General features: G+C 43.8%; 1 long non-coding RNA gene across 2 annotated transcripts in view; it reads left to right on the forward strand.

Moving 5' to 3' along the window:
• LOC119567490 overlaps positions 1–24,565 on the forward strand; it is a 97,301-nt gene that overhangs the window by 55,777 nt on the left and 16,959 nt on the right. For both annotated transcript variants that reach the window (XR_005227509.2, XR_005227505.2), the window contains 2 exons: positions 1,282–1,354; positions 11,059–11,127. This is a non-coding gene — a long non-coding RNA (uncharacterized LOC119567490). The remainder of the gene's footprint in view (positions 1–1,281; positions 1,355–11,058; positions 11,128–24,565) is intronic.

Consider the following 24,565-nt stretch of genomic DNA (forward strand, 5'->3'; position numbering starts at 1 on the left):
ATCACGTTACCATTATGTAGCCTCTAAATGCAAACTAATTAGAATGCAGTCCTGCTTCGGAGTAAAAAAACCAAGTGACTGACAATCTCCTGAAAGCATGGAATAAAGGAGCAGAACATTGCCATTTCAATTTGTATAAGGCCAGAAAATCCAGACTGGTCCATGTGTGTACAAATTCCCAAAGGCCATAGCTATCCCCTTGGTCTCTCGTCAGCACTCCAGTGACACCGGTTCTGAGTAGCTTGGTAAGTAGCAATAACCTAGGAAAAGGGTGTTCCTTGCTCTGTAGTGTAAAAGCAGCTACCATCTGGCCACGAAGTGGCTGCATTACAGAAATGAGTCAAACTGATCCCCACGTATAGTGGCCCTGATTCACGACCACTTTGCTTTAGTTTTATGCTGCATTAACCTGCAGTTTTAGGCTGCAGTATGATAACTACATACAAAAAATATGGATCTGAATCAGTTTGTTGAGGACTTTTATTCAGAAAAATACTTAAGCACATGCATAACTTTAAGCACGTGCTTAAATCTATCCTTGTTCAGCAAAGCACTTATACACATGCTTAAGTCCCACAGAAGTCAAAGATAAGCATGCACTTCAGTGCTTGCTGAACCAGTGCCTAGGACCTCTGGCTACAGGATGCTATCTAAACATCCGTCATTATTACGTGTGGGACTTTATCTTAATGACTTCATTTCATAAACACACGGCCAGGATATCATCTACCTTCTTGGGGACAAACCCTGATAGTACTTGAAAAAATCGGCTTCAAACAGAGGAGTTTTCAAATGTAAGGTTTGATTTTTCTTTTAAAACTTCCTTCCCCCCTCTTCTACTGGAAACCAGAGGTATTTCACTGTCGCTTGCCAAATGATTTCTATCTTAGTGAAAAAGAACTTGCTATTTCCTGAAAACCTACCGCTGGGTTTTTTTTTAAATACATTTTGAGCATGGACTCAAATCCAGGTAACTTGATAAGGAGTTAATGAAAACAAATTAATTCTGTCTTTCAAAGATGCATTAAGGAGAGGGGCAGCAGAGTCTGCGAGAGAGGGGCATCGTTGTCTCTGCTGAAAAGGGATTTCAAAGGCCATCTGGCTTTATAGTTTAGAGCGTCGGAGTCTTGCTGTGCCAAATTTTGTGGGGGAGAATAGGCAAAAGAGAAACCTCTGTAGTTTTCCATTTGTGCGTGTGTCGTTATTTTAAACATTGTTTGTGTGAAAACGATGGGATGAAAGTTATTGGAACAACTTTTTTTTTTTTTTTTTTACTAACAGGATGTGTTCTTCATTGAAAATGTTGAGATGGATAGTTTTCCTAATCCCCGTGAAATTTGAGTCCTCATTCAAGGTACGGACAGTGCAATTGCTAGACCTCATTGTTTTTCTGACAAAAAAAAAATTCAAGAGATGATTATGCTGTATGAATATTGTACTGCATAGTGGGCAGCAGACTCTTTCAGTGCCATCACAAAGTCATGAGAAATCTATTCTTTCCTTGATGTGCATGTACAGGTAACCAGGAGCCAGTCATTTCTGGAAAGCAGAGTGGTCTAATAGTTAGAACACAAGGCTGGAAGTCAGGTCTCATGGATTCTCTTCCCTGCTATGCCATGGACTTGTGTGAACTACAGCAAGTCACTTAAACTCTGTGCCTCAGTTTAACCATCTGTAAAATGGACATAATAGCCTCTGTCCACCTCACAGAGGGTTGCAAAGACTGATCAATATTTGTAAATCACTCTGGGCCCAATTCTACAAGGAACAGGGTGCCTCTGGTGAGGTGCTGAGCACCCACACTTCCAAATGAAGTCGATGGGGGTTGAAGATGCTCACCAGCCCATTCAGGATCTTATCTCTTTGATGCTAAAGAAGGGCAAAGGATTGTTGAAATGTGTCAAACATGAGACATTCTAGCAGCATCAGAGCACTAACAACATTGGCATGCTGCTAAACTGGGATATCACCTCAGAAGTGTCTACAGCCTCTTTCAGTTTCCCTGTGTAGACAACAGTTCTCACAAGGGTCTAACAAGGCAGGCATTTAAAATAAAAATACAACAATATACATAATATGGGTTAGGTTGCTGTCAAAGCTGCCTTAGTTGTGTGTGTGTGTGTGTGTGTGTGTGTTTGTTTTAGCAAATAGATTTCATAAACAACGTGAGAACCCTGAAATAAGTTCCTGACAATGTGGAGTTGCAGTTTCTTTGAACTATCCTGACTATGAGATTTTATTTAATTAATTTAGCAAAAATCTATCTTTAGATAGATAGAGAGTCATTCATAGATACTCACCTTTCTTGAGACCTGGCCTTAACCTCTCAGTAACACAGCCATCCCAAATTTAAGCCAATAACAAGTCCATCCTAGCTATCCCTACTTATCAGTGATAGGAGATGGGGAGTACTGCTGAGCAGTTAAAATACAGAACAAGAATTCCTGAGTCCTATTTATAGTTCTGCCATTTTTCGCTATATGTGACTTTCGCCAATTCACTAAGACCTAAGTGATAAAAAATGGCCTCTAACATCGTTCAGCACTTCTGGAAATCAAGCCCTATGTATTTTCAGTCAGCATCCAGAAGTTAATATATAAAGGACACTTTTAGGGTCTCTGGGCCAGATTTTTAAAGGTATGTTGGTCTCTAAAGAAGGAGATGGATGCCTACTGGAATTTTCAAAAGCACGTAACTGCCTGATTCTATTGAAATCATTGGGATTTAGGTACATATGAAGGTGCCCATGTTAATCTTTAAGTGCCTAAAATCCTTTAAATATCAGGCCCTCTGTTTCTCATTTGCCCCATCTGTGGTGAATAATAATAGCCAACACCTACCTAATGGGGGTGTTGCTAGATGTAAGTTATCAGTGTATGAAAAGCCAGATTTCATTACTCCAGCAAATCTTTTAACAGGACTTTGTTTTCAGAAGATGCTGCTATTTTATGAAACAGACTTTAGCTTGGTGCACAGAAAATGTCTTCATTTAACATGCCAATTCTTTTATTAGGCTGATTTTCAGTTGCATTTTACCTTTCGGCACACGGGAAGTTTATTTTTAAAGGAAGTTTATTTCTTTATCGTGCATTCATTTCCGAGGGCTTCACCATATTCCAGTCTAGATTACTGTTTAGCTTGAGGCTTGGAGAAATGATCCTTTGAACAGATCTCTTTTGGGATAAGGTGTTTTGTTTGTTACAGGGGGTTCTGTACTGCATAACTCACAAACATCATACAGTATTTAAAAATGTGTAATATTTTTTCTCCCCCCCGAAAATCTTCTATGTCCCTTTTTTTGGTCCATGGAAGCAAATGGACCCAGGGAGAGAGGAAATCAAGTCTGTCAATAAGTGCTAAAAATATTTAGTGTGGCAGGCTCTGTATTTTCTTTTTTGTGAAACACTGATTAATATTCAGTGGTTGAAGGTTAATACCCCATTCATTTTATTCCCTTTACATCCTCTGCACAGCAGTTACTGCTCCAATTTCGACTTCTAATTCACACAAATCTGGTTCCAATCAGGATATTAGTAACTCTGCATAAGCAGGAAGAAAAATTGAAATCACACCATTGTTAAACTTATCTTTCAATACAAGCATGCACACACACTCTCCAGAGAGTAAATCTAGAAGTTCAGCATCACAAAAGGATGCTTTTTATGTGTTCATCTACTTTTTTTTAAAGATAAAAAGAGACATTCGTTTAGATGTTGTTCTAAAAAAGACCTGCTGTAGCTCAACCAGAAATTAAGGGCTTGATGAAAATTCTGTGGCTTATGTTATGCAGAAGGTCAGACTAGATGATCATAGCTGACCTTTCTGGCCTTAAAATCCATCAATCAATTAATTAGTGCAAGGAAATACTGAATTAAAAGAGGCAATCCACTCTTGTTTTAGGTTATTAAGGCTAATGCAATGGCCGCAGGAACCTAGAGCAATCCAAAGAAATGAGGATTTTTTTTTTTTGACATAACCTGCAAAGCTTTTCAATAGTGACCCAAAAATTCACAAATATTTGGAGTCTGCTTTTGCGGTTCTACCTAGATAGCTGTGCGCTACTGTTTTCAAAGTGACACTAGCACTGTGCTGTTAGTCAAACAGCCTATATTAAGGGATGTTCTTATTTGCGAGAGTACGTATATTTTGTAGCATCAGGATTGTGCCGTGCACTCTGACGCTGGTGAGCTTTGCCAAACAAATAATTGAACCAGGTAGCCACCAAAGTTTCCATTGGTCTGTACCTTGCACGGTCATTTATACCAATGAAAAGTGAGTGCACCATTCCGAATGGGTAGCATTTTATGCCAATTTGGCATTGGTGTAGAGCAATAGAGAATCTGGCCCTGAGATGTTTAGGATGGGATTTTCAAAGAAGTGCTCAGTGTTGCCTTAACTCTGCTCACTCTGAAGTCAATAAGAAGCTCCCATTGCCGGCCTTTGTACAGTCATTTATACCCATGGGAGCAGCGTAAGGTCACTGCTGTGTATTTTGGAAACTCCGGTTCTTACAGTCAATGAGCTTGACCCTGTGGAGTGCCAATGCTTCAACTTGTACTGCCTTCTCTGGGAATTGAGGGCTCCCAGCACTTCGCAGGCTTGAGCCCAAGCTGCACAATGAGGGAAAAGTCACAACGTCTGTGTGAGTGTTGCCATTGATTTTAATGGAATAGGGTGGGACCTACAGGGAGCATAATAGAGAATAATGCAATGCAGAAGCAGATGTGGTGATTAGAGAGGAACCACAACGAAAACTGAAGGAGACTGCTAAATTTTTGGAGAGGCTCATTTGCTGATCTATGCATTGTTTACTTGTACAATGTGCCATGGCACCTTTAGTGTCTAGGCAGAGCAAACAGGTATCATTGAAAGGCCTCCATAGAGTAAACTGCATGGAACTCAGTTTATTTCTCTTGGAAAGACTGAAGGGCTCAATCTACTCTACCAGAAATCTTAAGCTAGGCTAGATGCCAGGGTAGGTATGTCGAAATCCAGTGCTCGTATTTCTAAGCCATCCCCTTTAGGATGCAAAATGCACTTCTGAAGGGCTAGCATTATGGTTACTCAGGAATAAAATGGATTCCATTCATCACTGAAAAAAAAGTTCTTTCAGGACCCAATCCAACCCCCACTTTAGTCAACAGGAGTATTTCCATTGACTTCAGTGGGCTTTGGATCAGCTAAAGCCAGTCAATGGGGATGCGTTAGATTGGGGGCACTGAGCTTTTCAGCACAGATGAAATCATTAAGATAAACCCAGCATGTTAGCTATTTTTAGAATTTTTTTGTACATGATACACATAGAGTTGGCTTTTCCTTCTAGAAACCTATTTGAATGTTTCATTGTAATGTTTACCTTTTTTCCTGATCTCATTGCCATCTCATGTTTGCGGTCACTTCTGAAGTTTGCCTCTTTGCAGTGCCCTGTGATGGAAATATATTAATTCACTGCTTCAAATTAAAGGAAGACTGCTCTTTGAGTGGCAAAATTAAAAATTGTCTTAAAGATTGTGGGAGAGGAAAAGGCATGTAATTGTAAGCTCTTTTGGGCTGGAACTCTCTTTTCATTATGTGGGGGAACAGGGCCTAGCACATAGGGTCTTAAATCCTGGAGTGATTGCTTTCCCAGGCCCATAGGTACTAATCCAGAAATTAAAAAAATAATAATATCAATCAGCTACATGCATTAAATCCAACCCCCAGGGCCTACAGCTCCAAACTTCCAGTGCATTTGAGATCTGTGTTGAAAACTTTGCTCTGACCTCATGGAGTGGTACTGAGCTCCATGAGGCTAGACTGAGAATTAGTCCCAATTCACCTGATCACAGCAGAGTTTAAACCCAGCATAGTGTGGATGCAAACTGTGATACACCCTTTGAAACAGTGTTAAGTCCCTAAACCACCGTTTCAAAGAGAAGTGGAAATAAGGGGCCCATCCCACAAAACCTAGTGGCTTCCCGATCCAAGGTTTGAATTTGTACCCAGCTTTGGAAAGAACACCCCCTTCTGAAAGGAGGCGGGCAACGCCCCATTTCTTGAAAAGATGCTACTCCTCCAGAATCTTCCTCAAAGGAAAAGTATATTCTCGTTTTATGGCTCACTGGTGACTTACACTTTTAAAAAATAAGCAAAGGTTCCAGCACAACCCTGCACGAGATGTCTCGCCAAAATGCAAAAATTGACCACACTGTACAAGTGGGCTGTGTTTTTCAGACCAGGGAATGGCATTAGGGCCTTTTCATCACCTTTCTCTGCACTTCTTTAAAAATGATTTAAATTGGAGGCAATGGCATTGAATGCTGAACATCTGACACTCAGAGAAGTCTTAAGGAATCATGTGCTTACACTGCATCAACTTTCTATAGCCACTTTGCTTGGAGGGCTGTGGGTCCTCCCCCGCCACGAAACCCCCCAACATTTGTTGGTTCAGCCCGATTTGCTCTTTACATTGCTTCTGAAACCCTTTGCCCCCCTTCCATGTCAGTGTTGGTTGGGAGAACTGGCTGGAATCCTTCAGGGATCCCTGGAGTTCCTTTCACAATCATGCGGCTAACACACAAACCAAGCTTCAATTTTTTTTTTTTTAGTGGCAGCGGTGCCAAACGAAAATGGAGCATTTCAACCCTCCCGTCTCTGGTCAAGCTGCACATTATAGGAAAGTAAAAATGAAGGGCTACTCAAATAGGAAAGAACCCGGGACACTTGAAAATATTCCAACCAATAATCTCGCAGACCCCCTTCTCAGCCGGGGTAAATTGGTATACCGCCCATTGTCTAAAATGATTTCCTTCCATTGTCTTAAATAATTTTTACCAGCTGAAAATCTGGCCACTCATGTTTGTATGCCCGAGTTTGATTCAGCTCGATGAAAATATTTGTGGGCCACAAAGATAGTCATCACTGAAAAACTGGTGTGTGCTGCGGGTGGAAACTGCTGGGAGTTCCCTAGTTGGTGCAGTGAATTATTAGAACCTGTGTCATAAATAATATGCGGTTGCCCGGCAGCGTGCCGCTATCCTGTGCCCCTGGCAATCAGCCTAACTGCCCTCATCCTGTAGCGCCTGGAAAATGAAGTGTACAGACTTTGCCCTAACCCGTGGCTTTTCAGCCACAGGCTTTGGGAGTCGGTTTGTGCCCCCTCCTTGGAGATCCCAAAGATTGCGGAAGAAAAATGCCTCTGGGCAGGCGGCAGAAATGGTGACCAAGAACAGCTCCTTTGAGAGGACGCGGCATGTGCTCCCCACCACACTGGTCCACTTCTGAATGCTAATGTATGAGCGTTTGGCCACAGCATCACCCCACCCCTCACCACTGCCTTTTGGGAAGCTGTTGTGGCTGTCTGTGTTGACATTGACCATAGACGGTGCAGGAATATGATTGAAACCAGCCTGTGTACAAAGGCAGAAGTTGGGGAAGCTTCTCATGTCCTTTCCTTTCAACTTAGTGATACTCTAGCATTTGCAGTGAGTGCATGTGCATGCAGGAGCCAACCTGGGCATACGAAGACTTTGCAATGTCTGATCTCTATTTAGCTTGTGTCTAACATCGCAAGGGACCAATTTCTACTCTGACTAAGCCTCGAGTAGCATCATTAGCTTTCCGAATCTGCAGCAATGCTGGTGGTTTGATAAAGCTGCTGGGGTTACTCTAACTTTACTTTGGTTTAACTGAGTGTTATTTAGCCCGATGGGTATGTAAATGTGCCATGCAAATGCATGTAAACCAAGATTTTAATTCAGTTGACATAATGTATTTAAACAATGTAATCTTTTGCCTTTGGGGTAAAAGGTAAAGCTGTGCTAATGCAGTTTACACAGCTTTATTTGCTGAATCAAGGTAGCACCATGTCAGAAAGTATCATATTCCCCTCCACCGGCAGTTCCATCAGTGGATAGTAGCTTACCCCTGCTGGTAGCTAAAGGAACAGCCTTATCAAAAGAGAGAGAGGATTGTGCTGAATTTTTGAGGGGCTCCGAAGTCATGGTTTGGAAAACATAAGAGAGACACGTTCAAAACAGTCTTGTTTTTGTGCGGGTGAATATTGCTTTCACTCTCATTTGCACACTCAAATCTGTAGCTGTTCATCTAACTTTCCCATTTGTGTGTGCAAATTTTGTCCATCACTTGCTTCATTTTCTTGTTCGTACACCAGACTAATCAGCGATGTCCTGGTGATAGACTGTGTTCCTTTTGTTCATTAGCTGCTGCGGGAAGGCCAGTAGGCGGAGTGCTAGAACACTATCTAGTGATTTGTTGATATGTCGCACTTAAAGAGACATATGGCTATAGTTTTGTTTTATTTCTCAGCAACAGTGCATTTTAATATTACAAACTGTTTATCCAGGAGGTATTTCCCCATTAAATTAAAGCATTTTTAAGGAAGCATTAGGACCCCTAAAATAACTTATTATGTCTCTTTAAAGCCAGAACAATTTGCTTACAATAGTATTTTTCTATCTAAATTCCCCTTCCACCAGCTGATTGAAACGTGCACATGACCAGATATTTCAAAGCCTTCATTAGATGAGTATCCCTTTGTCTTCAATGAGTAAGTAACTACATTCCCATGGAGAGGGAATGTAGTTAGAATTGTAGGACTGGAAGGGACTTCGAGAGGTCAGCTAGTCCAGCCCCCTGCAAGGACTAGACTCCTCAATTCAGTTCCTGCCTTTGTTATGGATTTGTTTGCATTGATTTTGTCAAGACAGTTACCCACACCATATAGCCACAAAATACTTCTGATGTTTCCTACATACCTTAAAAAGGCCTTGCATGTCTTAACTGACTAGGGCTAGATCATGACCAGCAAGTGCAAGGGGTGTGTGGGTGCAAGGGGCTCCTCTTGCATGCAAGGGCTGACCACAGCTCCAGTGTTGGTAGCCCCTTGGCCAGAGCTGCTAGACACACTACCCATCCCAAAGAGACGGTAGGGCCTTTGCCGCATCTCCATCCTTACTAGCCAGGGGTGATGGAGGGGAGTGCACCCACAGTGTTTAATTGTAGCACAACAGGTGTGTTCTTGGCAGTGCCATACTGCCTCCAATACAGGAAGGTGGTTTAAGGCCAAAATTTAGCCCTTAATGTTGGTTAAGTGTTTTGAGATCCTCTAATAGAAGGGCAGAGTTGCCAGCATGATGTCTCCTGCCCAAATTACAGAGAATTACTTCTCCCCTCCCATGTTGTTACTGAAATCTGCTATATGCTGGTTTGTATTATGTCATGACATGATGGGGGAAATCCAATGGCTGATATCTGAATTCCTATCAGTTGGTTCCTAATTTTTTTTCCCAGGGTTTCCAGGGTTAGCTGCTTTCTTGAATGTCATGTGGAAATGCTTGAACATCGACTCCAAATCTTTGGCTGGATTAATTAGCCTCTGATTTGCAACATGTGGCCAACACCAATTTTATATTTCACCTGCTTGCTAGTTTCAAATCTTGGTTTGATTTGAAGGTGAAACCGATTGGAGTTTCTCAACTGAGCTGCAGAGAGTTCCATCCCCACCACAAATATATATATATATATAATAATCACGCCTGCTGTTAAATGTCCAATTTCCATCGCAAAGCAAGAAGAGATTGGCGCTCACTTTCTGAAACCCAAATCCTCCCAGGTACCATCTTCATAATTGTAATGGAGGAGCGGGAATGGAGATTTTACTTTGAAAACTTCTGCATTCTTTTATTTTGCGAAACAAATCCGTGCACATATGGGAAAAGGTAGGCATCTTGAGGTAAAAGCCTGCATTCAGATTACAAACGACTCGATGGATTGGTCATAAATTACCCACTTGTTGTTACAGATGTTTAAAGCTTTCTATGTCAGCCTTGGATTTGGCTTTCCCTCGGCCCTAATTGAGAACAGAAATCCAATTAGCCAATGATCCTGTCCTCTTTGAAGCCCCGAGCTGCAGCAGTGTCATATAATATTAAACTGTGGATATTGTGCTAGTGATGGAACCAGCTGGCAGCACTGCATTTCTTCACTAACATGGGGTAGTAACGTGTTTTTTCAGCTCCTCCCACACAGACATGCTAGGAGTAAGCATCTGCTGTACGTGGCTATGCCCGGTGCGGGGAGCAGACAGTCTGGCAGGGGTCTCCATCATATGCATGGCCTTACCCCTATTATTGATTAAGTACCGACCACATGCTTGTTACAGAAGACAAGGCCCCTGCTAGAAGCTACTTACACGGTTGTTCACACAGACTAATGCATTGAATGATGGGAGGGTGTACAGAGATTTTGGACAAGGCATCTCAGGCAAATTTCCCAGAGGAAGCATGTTTTAAAGGAGGCCTTTCACAGCTTCAGAGATTTTAAGGCGAGAAGGAGACATTATGATCCCTGAGTCTGACCTCCTGCATAACACAGGCCAGGGGATTTCATCCAGTGATTCCTGCTTCAAGTCCGTAACTTCTGACTTCACTAGAGTGGATCTTGTAGAAAGACACCAAGTCTTGATTTAAAGATTGAGATGGTGGAGAATCCACTGCACCTCTTCTTAACTTGTTCCAGTAGTTAATTACCCTCAGAGTTAAAAATATGTTCCATATTTTAGTCCAAATTGGTCTAGGCTCAGCTTCCAACCACTGGGGCTCATTATGCCTTTGTTCACTAGATTAAAGAACCCTCTGCTATGGGAACTCTTCTCCTCGCATACGAACTTATAGACCATGATCAAACCTCCTCTTAACCGTCTCTTGAATAGATGATGTAGCACGTTCTAGTCTGAGCACACACCTGCAAGTTAGGAGACTTGGGTTCTAGCTCCCGTTCTGTGTCTCAGGTTCCCCATCTGTAAAACACTCTGAGATCTTCCCATGAAATGGGCAATGCAGTGTAATTTTAGCGTTGTCACTGTTGATGCAGAAAGTGAAAAGAAGCCTGTGGAAAGGGGCCATGAAGCTGGAGGATCTGTGTATTGTGGAATTCGCTCCACCAAAAGGAAATCCCTGGTGGGATAGAGGGGCTTTGCTGTCCCTCCTTGGGCAATGTGGGGCAGGGGATTCTCAGTATTCTGCATAACTAAACACTTCCCTTCTTCCTGCATTTCAGCTTAGCGCTTTGCTGAAGAATAGGCCAGAGTTCAATTTTTTCAGGACTTTTCCGAAAGTATTACACAAGGTAAGACCTATGGGCTCTTGTATGTAAAACTGCGATAAGTAGATGGGGAATAGTCCCCCGTCAGTTTCAAAGAGACATTTGGGATGTTTCAGGCCCCTTCTATCTGAGACGCAGAACATCCAGCTAAGAGCTATGTCCCCTTCACGATGCTTCTCTGCCCCTCCCCTGGAGAAACAAAGTCAAGTCCTGCAGGAGGAAGCTCTTGAGTTACATTTACAACTGCTAGTGTGGGGCTGGAGAAAAGGAGGCATGGCTACAGTTCTGCTGTGCTTTGGCTGCAAGAATGGCCCACTGGGGCTATAGGCAGCTGGGTGTAGGATATAGGAAGTCCGGAGGCTACTCTAAGTTATACTGCAGACTAGATTGACCCCTGGCTGGCCCCAGAATTGGAGACACATGAAAGTGGTACAACTTTACCGCCCTCAACCCTGTGCCAAATGTACCTTGGCCAGACCAGTTAATCAGGGCCTTCCTCACCTGTACAATATTGCTCCCTTAGCAAACACAATGCGCTAGATTAAATCAGTCACGTTATATGACCTTTTCACAATAGGACAGTCCTATCTACAGCTGTGTTGTGTGTATGGAATTCTGCCCATCTGGTGTTTCCAATAGCACTTTGCAAGGTGTGCATTTGCAATAACGGGGAGCAATTGGGCAAACTGAATGCACAGTGAAGGGTTATTAATACACAGTAGACCCAGTTCTCCTCTCTGTCTTACCCCGTACGACTCCATTTACTTCAACTGATGCTGATGTTTGAGATGCAAGTTACAGTGAAATGAGCCCTACCACCCAAACTGCCTCATGACTAATTAAATGGCTTAATAAGTGCTAGTATCCTTGCACTGGGGAGGGGAAAGGGGGTGGAATCTATCTCTTTGCTTCTTTTAGTCTAAATTGGCAGAGGCCTGGAGGAGTTAATTAAGAAATGTCATCATCGTATTTAAAGGCTAGGGATGCAATTAGTTTTCAGACATCAGGTTCATGTCTTAGTAGATTGTGATGCTCCTAAGCCTGAAGAGATTAAAGTGATGTTCCATTGCAGCCCTTAGGGAGTTACACGAACTCCTAATGGCTGATTAACCCAGGTCCGCGAAGGCCTGAAAAGCCAAACACTTGCCCAAAAAACAATGAAAAAAGGCCATGGCCGGGACTTCAGTTGGAAATACCAAGCGGTACATTGTGTAACTGCAACCTCACAGTAAACAAAGTGCGTCACGTTTGACATTAACCATGTCCCTTGGCTGTGGCTGATGCTGGAAGCAAAGTCAGGCCTCTGTTGAATTGGGTCTGTCAGCTGAAAAACACAACAGCAGCAAGTCAATGCCTTGAGAAGCTCATATTAGCTTCTCCGCTGTTTCTCTTCAGAGTTGGCTATAGAAAAACAGGAAGCTGCACCAAATTAGTCTGCAGCCGAGTCTCCCGACAGCGACAACATGGCAATTCTATACAGTGCTCGGTTGCTTTTTTCCTATCCTGCAGCAGCCATGCATTAGGTCAGAAATTTGATTTGATGGCTCAGCCTCCTGTTGTGGAAGAAATAGGGAACGGGAAAAAAATGTGGAAAGGTTCAGCGCTTAAGGCCTTCTGCTGAACTGTTTTTATCCTCATCACCTCATGGAAAAACAAAACAAAACAAAACCTGAAACCATTTTTCTGCACAATTAAATTAAGGTTGAATAGATGACAGAAATGACACTGTCCAAGTCACGAGGCATTTGTACCTGACTGGAAAAGGTGGAGAAGGCTTGTTATGAAAGTAGCTTCAGTGCCTTAAGCTTGTGAGTTTTAGGAGTCTTCCAAGAAGTGTTGAAAGCAGGTCTCCATACAGCAAGTGTCAGTGTATATAGCTAGGATACTTGTGATGCCTTTTGTTGTTTCGTGCTCTGCACCTTTACATTTGTAAGTGCAGCCATTTTGTCCTCAGATCTGTTGCAGACTTACAGAAGAGAGACACACATTGGGCCCTCTCATGGATACTTTACTTCTTTCTTCTTTGTTGCTTTGCTCAATATAAAATAAAAGCGGGTTTAGACTGAAGCTGGATGGCTGAGCTTTTGTATGCTGGAAAGCATAATACAGGGGAACTGAACACCATAATCACATAAGTAAGAGCTAAACTTCACACTCATATTTTTATCATATCCCTGGTTTTGAGTGGTCTGAGCATATTTCCCTGTGGATAGGTAGCTACAGCACCATTAGCAAAATCTTCTCACCAGGGGAGGCAATAGTGTGAAAGGACCATAGACCTATTGTCTCTAGAAGTGAGGGTGTAAACACATTGGTTGCGACGTGCAGGAGAAGTTTGCAAGGGGCAAAAATGAAACCCATTAAGACTGATACGCATGTGGGAAATCAGTGTAAGAGGAAAAAGATGGTGATGTTTTTTGACTAACTAATCTTGCAAATGTTTTTTTAAAATTTTTTAAATATAAAGTAACATCTAGTGACAGAAGCCCCTACATGCAGGTTTTAAAAGGAATAATTAGAAAAGGGGATGATAATTGCATTTGTGGGGGACTACAAAGTAATGCTTTTCCAGCAACCTCTAATTGACTCCAAAAGCGCACCAGCCAAAAACCATGGAACTTAAAGAGAAAAGGAGAAATCAAATTAAATTAAACACCAGAAAGATCCTGATTGATACCAATGAGGAACTCAGTCCAGGGTTTGTGCTGTCAATTGCTTTGGCATACATTATGCATTTCAGTGCCAATCTGTTACATTTCATGAGAGCAGTAAAGACCTGGTCATGTTTCCTAGAGTATCTTGGGACTTCTGAGTATGTTCTGTAACGGAGCCATTTACAGGTTTAAATCAGCCGTCCTCTCCAGAGCTTGCCCAGAAGTTATTATGCAACTGATGGCAGTTGGGTGGCTTTGGAAGTCTTAATGGTGGAGAGGTGCCCAAAGTAGAAATCTCACCACTGCCAGTCACACTAATTGGCTCCCCTGCCTTTCTTGCCCGAAACCAAGGGTTCAATGGTCCAGGGAGCTGGAACTCCACCCTCCTCCTTCGAGGCGGTCTTTTCGAGCCTGCAGTGAAGCAGGTTTTAGGCACAGTGCCTAAGCTTCCTTGCTATCGCCTGTGCTGCAGCCTATAGCTCAGTAAGAGAATGCCATTCTCCCCAGGATGTCAGCCCAATACATTTCCTTGGTGCTAAAGTGACTTTGCCATTTTACTACGTACTGGTTATTAATCTGTCTTTACATCGCAATCACACAGTGGGGCATCTTAAACTCTGCTTGTCTGGGCGGCCCGTATGGTTTCCACACTGCCAGGAATAACCGAGCTACATACAGTGTGTTCTGGGCACCAGTGCCCCGAGACAGAGGGATAACAGGATATGTAGACAGGCACATGGAATCTGAATGCTTGTCTGTACCGCTCGGGATAAAAACCTCCTTCTCGTGGTAGGCAGAAGTTCATCTCTAGCTGCACATGGAGGTGCCAAATCATGAAATATACCAAGGGAAACATTTTTTTAACACAATGCCAGCCATCACTAGGATTTTGTCTTATGGGCCCAAGTGGACAGTGAAGAAATGACAAATATTCATATTCATTATTTGCATTTCAGTAATGCCTGCGGGCCCCTTTGTGCTATGGGCTGAGAGACAGTCCTTGCCCTGAAGGAAACATGATGTGTGTTTATGATCTCCCTTCAGCCTATGCTTGAACATTAACACTGCTCTTTTTTAGCCTGCAGCCTGAGCCCTGCGAGCCCAAGTCAACTGACCCAGGCTCTGAGACTCACAGCTGTGGGTTTGTCTGTGCAGTGTAGACGTACCCTTAGACTCTGTACAGAGAGGACAGATGGAGGAAGCATTACTATTTGTATTTTCTAGAGGGAGAACTGAGAACCAGAGAGATTAAGTCACACACAAGCCCTGACCTCCAGGGCCTTGACCACAAGACGGTCAATGCTGCCTAGCTGCGTTCCCCTCTGGGTATGTACCTGATAGCTACCTAGGCAGAGCACTGTCATTTGGCTGAGGCGGGTCTAGAAGCACCTGTGGCAAACAGACAGCAATGATACATAGCACATTAGTGAATGGGACCCCAAATTCCCGGTTCAGCCCTTGAGGGCTGGCACTTGGCTGGAATGCAAACACGCTCCATGAAGCTGCAATGAACAGACTCAGTGCAGAGAACCCGCTATGGCAGAATAAGAACTACGTCACTTTTACTGCCCATTGTGGTCGTGTTTGGAGGTAATAGCAAAGCCAGAAGCATCTGGCAGGCTGGCCTGGAAAGTCAAATTCAACACAATGAAATTAGTGCAGCAATTATAGCAGGCGTTGGAAGAGAGGCTATTCTGATAACGCAGCCTTTCTCTTTCCCACCTCCTTCGGCAGTCCCAAACAATCCCATTATGTCACTTTAAAGTCATTGCTGCATATAAAAATGCTGCCCTAGGCAGTCTCCAGGATTAACATAATGGAATACCGGCCTTATAGTTCACAACAGGCCTGGGATATCTTATAGCCTGTGATGGCAGTTTTGTGGTGTCTGTCTATGCAGGGAGAACAAAACCCGCTGCTGGCCTGGGTCAGCTGAATTAGGCTCATGGGGCTTGGTCTTGGCGGCTGAAAAATCACCATGTAGATCCTCAGGTTTGAGCTGAAGCCTTAACTCTGGAACCCTGTGAGGGTGGAGAGACCCAGATCCTGGGCTCCACCCTGAACCTGAATGTCTACACAGTGATTTTTTAGCCCCGCAACCCAAGCCCTGCGAGCCCGAGTCAGCTGACCCGGGCCAGCCATGGCCACGCCATGGGTCTTTTATCCGTATGCAGACATACCCACAGTTCCCACCCCTATGAAAGCCCAAGAACTAAATCTGCCCTGGAGATGGAATGTCTCACCTCTAGCGAGAGCAGGGAACAACAAAACCTTGTTGCTTGGAGGTTCTGTGAACAGTTTGTGAGGCCCAGTTTAGTCTTATATGAAACTCTGCTGGCTTTTGTGCCTACCTAGCCATATAATTTTGGCCTGAATGACAGGCTTTGCAGGATTTGACTTGGACAGTGCCACTGGATGGTATTGTGGCTGCTGTGACCACTGAAAAAAGGAGAAAGAAGGGTGTTCAGCAGAGGCAGTAAATAATGACTCTTGTTAAGACAGTTGCTAAGATGACAGTTCTTGAGCCCTGTTGTCCTTCATCTTCACCTAAGAAATAGGTGAATAGTATTAATTATTTGTATGCCTAGGGGAGTGGGGCCCCCATTGTGCTAAGCACTGCACATACATAGAATGAGACAGTACCTGCCCCTAAGAGCGTACCATCTCAATTTGCATTTAATGCATCAATAACAGCCTAATTGAATTGAATTACATTGCATTAACAATTCAAGAATAAATGCATTTATTGTATTGTTTTCAGATTGAAAATGAGCTGCATGTTTTGCTAATTGAAATGTAACATTTAAATGTTGCTTTTGTAAATTTTGGGGGGGGGGAATGGCAATTTAAAAATAAGTCTTTGATGATGACAAGCAGGGTTTCAGGGAGACCTGTCAGGAAAGGGGCAGCAAACTGTTAGTGGGAAACTGAACACACTGAGCAGTCATCCTGTGACTGTCTGGAGTGGTTTCAGAGTAGCAGCCGTGTTAGTCTGTATCTGCAAAAAGAAAAGGAGGACTTGTGGCACCTTAGAGACTAACAAATTTATTTGAGCATAAGCTTTCGTGAGCTACAGCTCACTTCATCGGATGCATTCAGTGGAGTGGTGCTCTTGTTTTCATTCCACCATAGTTGAGTCCGGCCTGGCTTTATGTAGCAAGATGATGAGGTCAAATAGGCACATGGTATCTGACCCTGGGGGAGTTCAGAACCATAGACATCTCCTAGAATGGGATCCAGATTCAAACTGGTACTGGGCTCTAACCCCATCACCGAGGCCTGTCTCTCATTTCAAATTCTGCTGCCAAGTTCTTCCATAGGGCTGGGCAAAACGAACAACACAAAGTGGAAGCCCTCAGGAGAACCAAATCCTCCAGCCTTTCGTTCAGCCTGTAATCCCTTCACTCCTATAAAATCTCAGCTTCAGGCTGCCCCTGTTTGTATATTTCCACTGGCCACAAAAGCCACCTCCCTTTGCATCTGTCTATGCGGTTTAGGTTAAGGCTGCTCTCTGTGCCAGCGGCCCCACCTCTTTGTGAGGAACATGTAATTGCAAACTTTTTTTGTTCCTTTCCTCCCATTTAACGTAAAACAAGCAGACATCCATCACCGGCCCCTGCTTGGGCTCTGATGCAAACATTTTCCACCTGGCAGAGTTAGACGTTCAAAAATATAAATACAATTTTTAAAAAAGAGGGCCCGTCAGTGAAGATATTTTTAAAAGCATGACACAGAGGAGTGTGACACATTCGGTGTTCTTAGTGGGTGGGTGCAGTGTTATTTAATGTTATTCTTGTCTCCGGGCCCAGCATTACAAGTGTGCACTTTATTAACTGCATTGATACTAATGTGCTCAGGAGGGCTTGCATCCAGCGCAGAGCAAGAGATTTGTTGGGGTCGGGGGGAGGCTGTGGGCAGCATTCTGCTGTCCTTGGGGAACAAGGCATCTTGGTTCGATCCCTCTTGCAATCATTGCCATTCAGAGGGGTGTATTCTGACGCTATTGAGTATTGCCGGGCAGCTGAAAACATCGTCGGACAAGAAAAAGGCAGTGAAACATTTTTATCTCGAGCAAATACAGGCATATTGGAAAGATGAACGTGAATAAACACCCTCAGACCATCAGTCTGTCTGTCTGCCGCTCTGAATCTTGCCTGAAGGTCCGGGAAATGCAGCACTGGTTCTTCTGCTCCTGTGCCATCTGGTCCCTGATCTTCTGAAAAAAAAATGCCACTGGGCCTTTGGTCAGGCAAGGAGCAGGGTGGCACACATTGCCAGGGAGCAGCGGTCAGGATGGCAGCAGCAGCAGCCAGGTCTGGCCACCTCTCCCACGCACTGGCCCAGCTCCTCATACGTGAACTCTTGGTTTTATAGTTCTATAAAAGGCAGCTTACTGAACAGGTCCCGTTTTAGGAGGTTCCAGCTGAGCTGGGTGGGGCCTGCAGCTGTCTCCAGAAGCTGGTGCCATGTGTCCAGCACTGATGCTCCGTCCTGACGTCAGCGAGAGAGAAACAGGTTGGAATTCTCGGCGTGCCAGAGGGCGGGAGCAACAGGCTTACCCGAGCCATCACCTCTAGCCCTGCCAGCAGCCCAAGCAAGCTGCTTTTCTGGCTTGCCTCTTCGGAGACTCTGTGCAATGCTTGGAAGGGACTTGCCATCACCTTGCTCACATCACAGTGGAGGAACAGAGCCCTCCCTCGATGGAATTCTCCTTTGCCCTGGCTTTGCTTTTCGTTTCATTTCAGTCTACAGAAGGATGATGGACAGGAGCCTCAACTTCTGTTGAGCCCCAGGTGTTTGTTCATGTCCACACCTCCTGCTCATGCATTTTTGTTTCCAAGCTACACCCCTGAACCTCTGGTTTACAGGGCCAGATCCATAACTGGTGTAATTCAGCCTAGCTCCATTCTTTATTCCCCTCATTTTGGTATTTTCCAAATTTGGCATCTTTCCAGATCCTTCCACTTATGAATTTCTTGGCATTCTTGGAATTTCTTGGCAGAACATTCTCTTCTGTCCCTGTCCCTGCTCACCCTGTAGCACAGACATTCATGGATTTAATTTTTTTGAGCCTAACTCACTTAGCATTAGCTGAAATCTACCCATCTGAGACTGTTTCTAGATGCAATTTTAGCTAACATGGGATCAGGGCTTGCTGCAATGATCACAACCAGGTTTAGCTCTGACAAGTGGTCTCAGGCTCCATGACTGCAGGTGTTCTGGATATACACCTGACCCATTGCTAACAGAGTTTAGTGGGAAGAGCCTCATGTCACTCAGCAGCAACCACTCTGTGGCAGAATAAAGAGTGCCATTTAACAAGGACCTGCGTCCCACCACTCATCCTTGGGGAGCTGGACAGTTTGAAGGCCTTAACTAGCTGGGGGGGAGAGAGACTACAAAGAGGGGCAAGACCCTCGCTTCTCCAGCTGGGTCTCAGGTCTCGTGGCATGAGAGGATTTGGGAATCTACATAATACACTGAATCAAAACTCTGGCCTCATGGATGGATCCTGTAGAACTGGATGAAGTCAGCAGGGTTCTAGAGAAATGTAACAGGGCCCTGTAGAATCTGCTAGACAATGAGATCCATTTTATACATTTTTAAAAATAACCCTATGGAAGGCTACCATTTTGTATTCAATCATATAGGACTGTTCCATGAGGATGGAAACTGAAGGGAATTATTTGTGTCCTGGCCCATGTTTCCAAATAGACGGCAGAAGCTGGACACCACAGTGCCCTCAAAGTAGTGTGCTCTCCTTGCTTCCATGTTCAAAAGCAGGAAGGGCGTCATCGCTTAGAGAGCTTCCAGGGTCCAGTAACTCCACTGGGAGTCACACCGACATAACAGAATGAAGAGAGAGCCCCCACCTATTATTTTTGTTCCCTGTTCAGAAACCCTGCGTGCATTTCTATTTCTTGATCCCCCACCAAGACCAATGGATCCTGGCTCTTATTTTATGTAGACTCCCCACCGAGGTAGACGCTAGTTAAAAGGTTACTACCCAGCTGTGAAATGTGTAGACAGGGTAACAGCTAAACGGTGGAGTGACCTCATAGCTCATATTTATTGACTAAATGTTGCTTGAACTAGTCACCACTAGTAAAATAAACCACAGCCCCAAGTACGGTAGAAATATTCCATGGCACACAGATGGCTAATACCTGTGCTCTCTCTCCCTTTAATAAAGCTGTGTTTCTAGTGCCCCAATTACATCTCCAGGGCTTGTAGGTCCTGCGTAAACCCTTTGAGCAAACTCACCTTCTCCAGACTGCTTCAGAAAACGTGAAGGAACCTCTTTGACCTTGACAGAGAGAAAGAGTGAGAGAGAGAGAGAGAGCTCAGAAATATGCTACTGTTGCTATCCAAGTCGTGAAAAAGCTAGCTCAGCCAGAGTAAATGCATTAGACCTCGAGAGACCTGGGGGTCACATTTCTCTTAGGACATAGCTGGTGGTTGCAACCCCGCAGCTTCTGTCATGGGGTGGTGGGATGGAGATGAGTAAGGCAATGTACCTCATTCCTGGCCTTCCATGTGTGGGCCAAGGGCTGGAAGTGCAGGGGGTTCAGAAGGTTAATAATGAGGAGTATTAGAAGAACTGTATGTGAGCTCTGGGTTGGCAAAGAAAGAGGTGCTGCAGGTCAGGAGTAAGGCATGTTGGCAGGGTCGTGCATGCCCAGGAATAGGGTATGCAGAGTAAAGTGTATTGGCAATAAAAGGAAAATTTTAATAAAAGAAGGGGGGAAAAGCTTTCACAATGGCTGCTTTCAGAAAAAAGTTATTCACCCTGCACTAAATTCAACTAATATGGAAGAAAGACATGCTCACCCGAAGTTCTGGGGTCTCTCAGATCCCAAGTGCTAGGATTTACCAGTGTGGTACCTTTCCCAAACTGTAAACTCATCTTTAAAATAAAGATGTGCTGAAAACTGCAAACAAACCAAAGGACTTGGCTGCCGTTTTTAAGATCAAGGATGGAGTTTGATCCCCAGCAGTGTTTAAGCAGCAAGCTGAAATTCACTCCCGTGCACCATTGGTTTGAGGCTGTGTTTCACCTTGCATGAGCCCTTTGCACTGGGGTGAATTTCACCCTGATTTCCGTTCTCTTGAGATCCCCATTTACAATCTCAGCAGTTGCCAGTTGGCTTCCCCATGTCAGATGTCACTGGTCACGTTACCCGCTTTTCCGTGTCTTGTGACACAAACCTGCTGGCTGATCGAAACGGGTCTGCCCTGTTGCTTATTAGCTCACATTGGTCTGTGGATTCCCTAAGGGGGCAGTGGAAGCCCTGTACCATATTAACAGTAGTCCTGGCTGGAAAAGACTCTGTGTGTTGCAGGTGTTGCTATAACAGACTGCCCAGGATTACCTTTTTGGTCAAAAATTATGATGTAGTGTTTCCCTTTGGAGATTTACGTGCACACGGAGGGGAGACCAAGCAGTGGAAAAAAGACCGACTTGGCTCCGCGACTGGATACAGATGTTACAAGTGCGAGCCCACATCAACACTGACTATAAACTTTAGATATCCTGCAAGCTCAGGGAGTCTAACAGTTTTACATAGTTGACTTTTACTCTGTGAACACTGCAGGAATCCCCTCCCCCCATCCATAATTCCCCCCTCACCCCCCACCCCAGGCCCAATCTCTTGGTTAAGAGACACTGCAGACTAAGGGTGGGTGTATTGCAGTTTATGTTGGTACTTTGGAAGCACCATACACATTATACAGCCAATGCATATGTACTGAAAGTTCCCCAATGCTACTCCGGGTTTCGACATTCTGGGGAGTAGGCTGGCCTCAGAGCCATTAAAAATGGCGAAACTAGTTAAATGCTAGTTCCTAAGCTGATGCTGGTTTAAACAAAATCTGTTGCTCACTGCAGTGATTGTTCATTTTTGTGAAAACCATAAATCACTTTCCTCTCGGTGTCTTTGGTTGGACACTGGATTGAGTTGAAGATCCCCGTGGGTGGGCTAGCTCTGCCCGACACTTGATGAACAAGCATTGATCATCTAGTCTGGCCTTCTGGATGACACAGGCCATAGAACATCCCTGAATTAATCCTGTGTGAACTAGTGCAGATCTTTTAGAAAAATTTCCAATCTTGATTAAAAAATGTCCAGTGATCAAGAGAATTCACCACAAATCTTGTAAGTTGTTCCAGTGGTTATTACCCTCACTGTTAAACGTTTATACTTTATTTCTAGTCTGAATTTGTCTAGCTTCAACTTCTGGCCATTGGATCATATTATATCTTTGTCTGCTAGGTTCTCTGTTTTCATATTTTCTGTTCCCCATATAGGTACTTTATAGACTGTAATCAGGTCATCCCCTTAACCTTCTAATTAAGCTAAACAGATTAGCTCTTGAGTCTATCACTATGAGGCATGTTTTCCAATCATTAATTATTCTCATGGCTTTTCTCTGAACCCTCCCCAGTTTATCAACATCCTTCTTGAACTGTGGACACCAGAACTAGACACAGAATTCCACTGGCAGTCACACCAGTGCCAAACACAGATTTAACACAACCTCCTATTTCTACTTAAGATTCCCCTGTTTATACATCATGAAAACTTCTGTCTTGTTTAATTCCATCGATGGTTTATTTTGGAAGCCCCCTAACCTGTACTGATTCTTAGTTGAAACAGCAAAATTCCACTTGCTTTTGCACTGAAATCACTGTTTCATGGTTTTCCACCTAAAATCATACATCGAACTGTGCTTTGATCCAAAGTGAGGTTAGATCCACCAAAAGGTTTGTGGCCCTCAGGGAACCTTGATGTGAATTGGCCACAGGTTTAAAATTTGTGTTCATTTTGCACAGCCCATCATCCCAGGTCAGGAATTGGAGTGAGCCAATTCTAGATGATCACATCTTCCTGGCACCTTTTTGGTAATCCCATCTGACTTTACAGACTTTCAGATTCCATTGTGGCGGAAAAGGTTTCCAGCCCTTATGGTTGTGAAGAAAGTCTTCTGAATGTGACTTGATTAAATCAAGCCTGCAGATACAGACATAAACAATGCCCAAGAAACTGCCCCATTCAGTTTAACTGACAATTTTAACTCTGAAGCCTAAAAACGGCAGTGCCAGTTAATTCACCGCCAATCATTTTAGCAGAAATTTATTGGGTGGAGCTTGAGTAAAGTACAGACACCCTTTTCTTCCCTAATCTGAATTTTGGCTAGAGGAGTCAGGAGCAAGAGTGAAACAGAGAGAAATAGACACATAGTTTTTACTATAGTATAGTCACCTGAAAGTTTTCAGAATTGCTGCAGGCATGAGTCAGTGAATGGGATACAGAGATGACTCTGTGTATGTGGAAGTGAAGCAGTATTTCCTAGTGGCTAGAGCACTGACTGGTACTCAGGAGATCTTGGGCAAGTCATTTCACCTCCCTGTGCCTCACTTTCCCCATTGTAAAATAGGAATAATGGTGCTGACATTCTTTGTGAAGTGCGTTGAGAATTACTGACAAAAAGCACTAGATAAGAGCTAGGAATTATTATTATGATCATTAGGTATGTTTTGGAGGGGACAGAGATCAGGTGCAGAACTCCTCCATCACTCCCCCACACCCTAATTTACATGCACCCGGGCTAATCTCCAGATTTGTTCTGGAGGAATCAGATCCTTTAACTATATAGCAGTAAAAAATAATGAAATGGCATCATAAAAAGACATGGAAAATCAAATATTTATTTATACCTCGGGAACTAGGAATAATACACCTGCTTCGAAGAGGTGGCTGGCATGAAGCTGGCATTGCATGGGGCACATAATAGTTTTTTTACCACAGTTTATAGGCTCTTTCCTGCAATTAATACTAAATAAAATCAACATTTCTCCAACCTGTTGTGTTTCTGGCTCTCATTAACTCCCTTCTAGCCATTCACCATCTCTTTTCCGTCCGCAGTGTCTTTGTTTCCCTCATGTTTCATTTCTATCTTTCTCGAGCTTTTCTCGAGTCCTCCCCTTGCTGCCCTGCTCTCCCATTCCTACTTGGGTTTTTTCTTTCCTCCCACTTTTCTTTGTTTCAGTCGGTTCTTCTTCTCTGGACAGATTCTGTTTTTTCCTCCACTTTTTCCTTATTCTTGCTCTCGATGTGGCTCTTTGACTCCTGTTTTTGCTCGATCGTTTCTTCTGTCTCTTTCTCCATTTCTTATCCTTAGTTATTATTTAAATGTCACAAGCACCTCAGTTCCCAGATGAAGGATCAAAGCTCCATTGTGCAAGACCCTGTGCACTCCTAGAACAAAGGCCTTTCCTCAAGAAAGTTCACAATCTGTATGAAAGACAGGACACAAAAAGAGGACAAAACACGCCATTTTTCCTGTGTCCAGTTCTCTCCTCCCTGATCCTCCTGCCTCTAGCCCTATCCTCCCACTGCCTATGGCGAAAGGTGTCTTCATGTCTGAGCCTGCACAGTTGGCCATTATTTACAGGCAGCATGAGTAATACCCATCCCTTCTTTTTGTTGGACAATACTATTGGTTGTAAGGGTGGCTGTTTATCTCCCTAATGAGTATATATTGGTAATAGGGATAAAGCCCAGGCCTCGAAACCCTGCAAAAGCCGCCTTTGCTTTAGCTAAAGAGAAATATTCCTGTATAAAGGAACTTGTATTCTAGTGGCCTGAACATAAGAACAGCCATACTGGGTCAGACCAAAGGTCCATCTAGCCCAGTATCCTGTCTTCCGACAGTGGCCAGTGCCAGGTGGTTCAGAGGGAATGAACAGAACAGGTAATCATGAAGTGATCCATCTCCTGTTGCCCATTCCCATCTTCTGGCAAACA

The sequence above is a fragment of the Chelonia mydas genome, chromosome 14, assembly GCF_015237465.2.
Source record: "Chelonia mydas isolate rCheMyd1 chromosome 14, rCheMyd1.pri.v2, whole genome shotgun sequence".
Classification (NCBI taxonomy): domain Eukaryota; kingdom Metazoa; phylum Chordata; order Testudines; family Cheloniidae; genus Chelonia; species Chelonia mydas.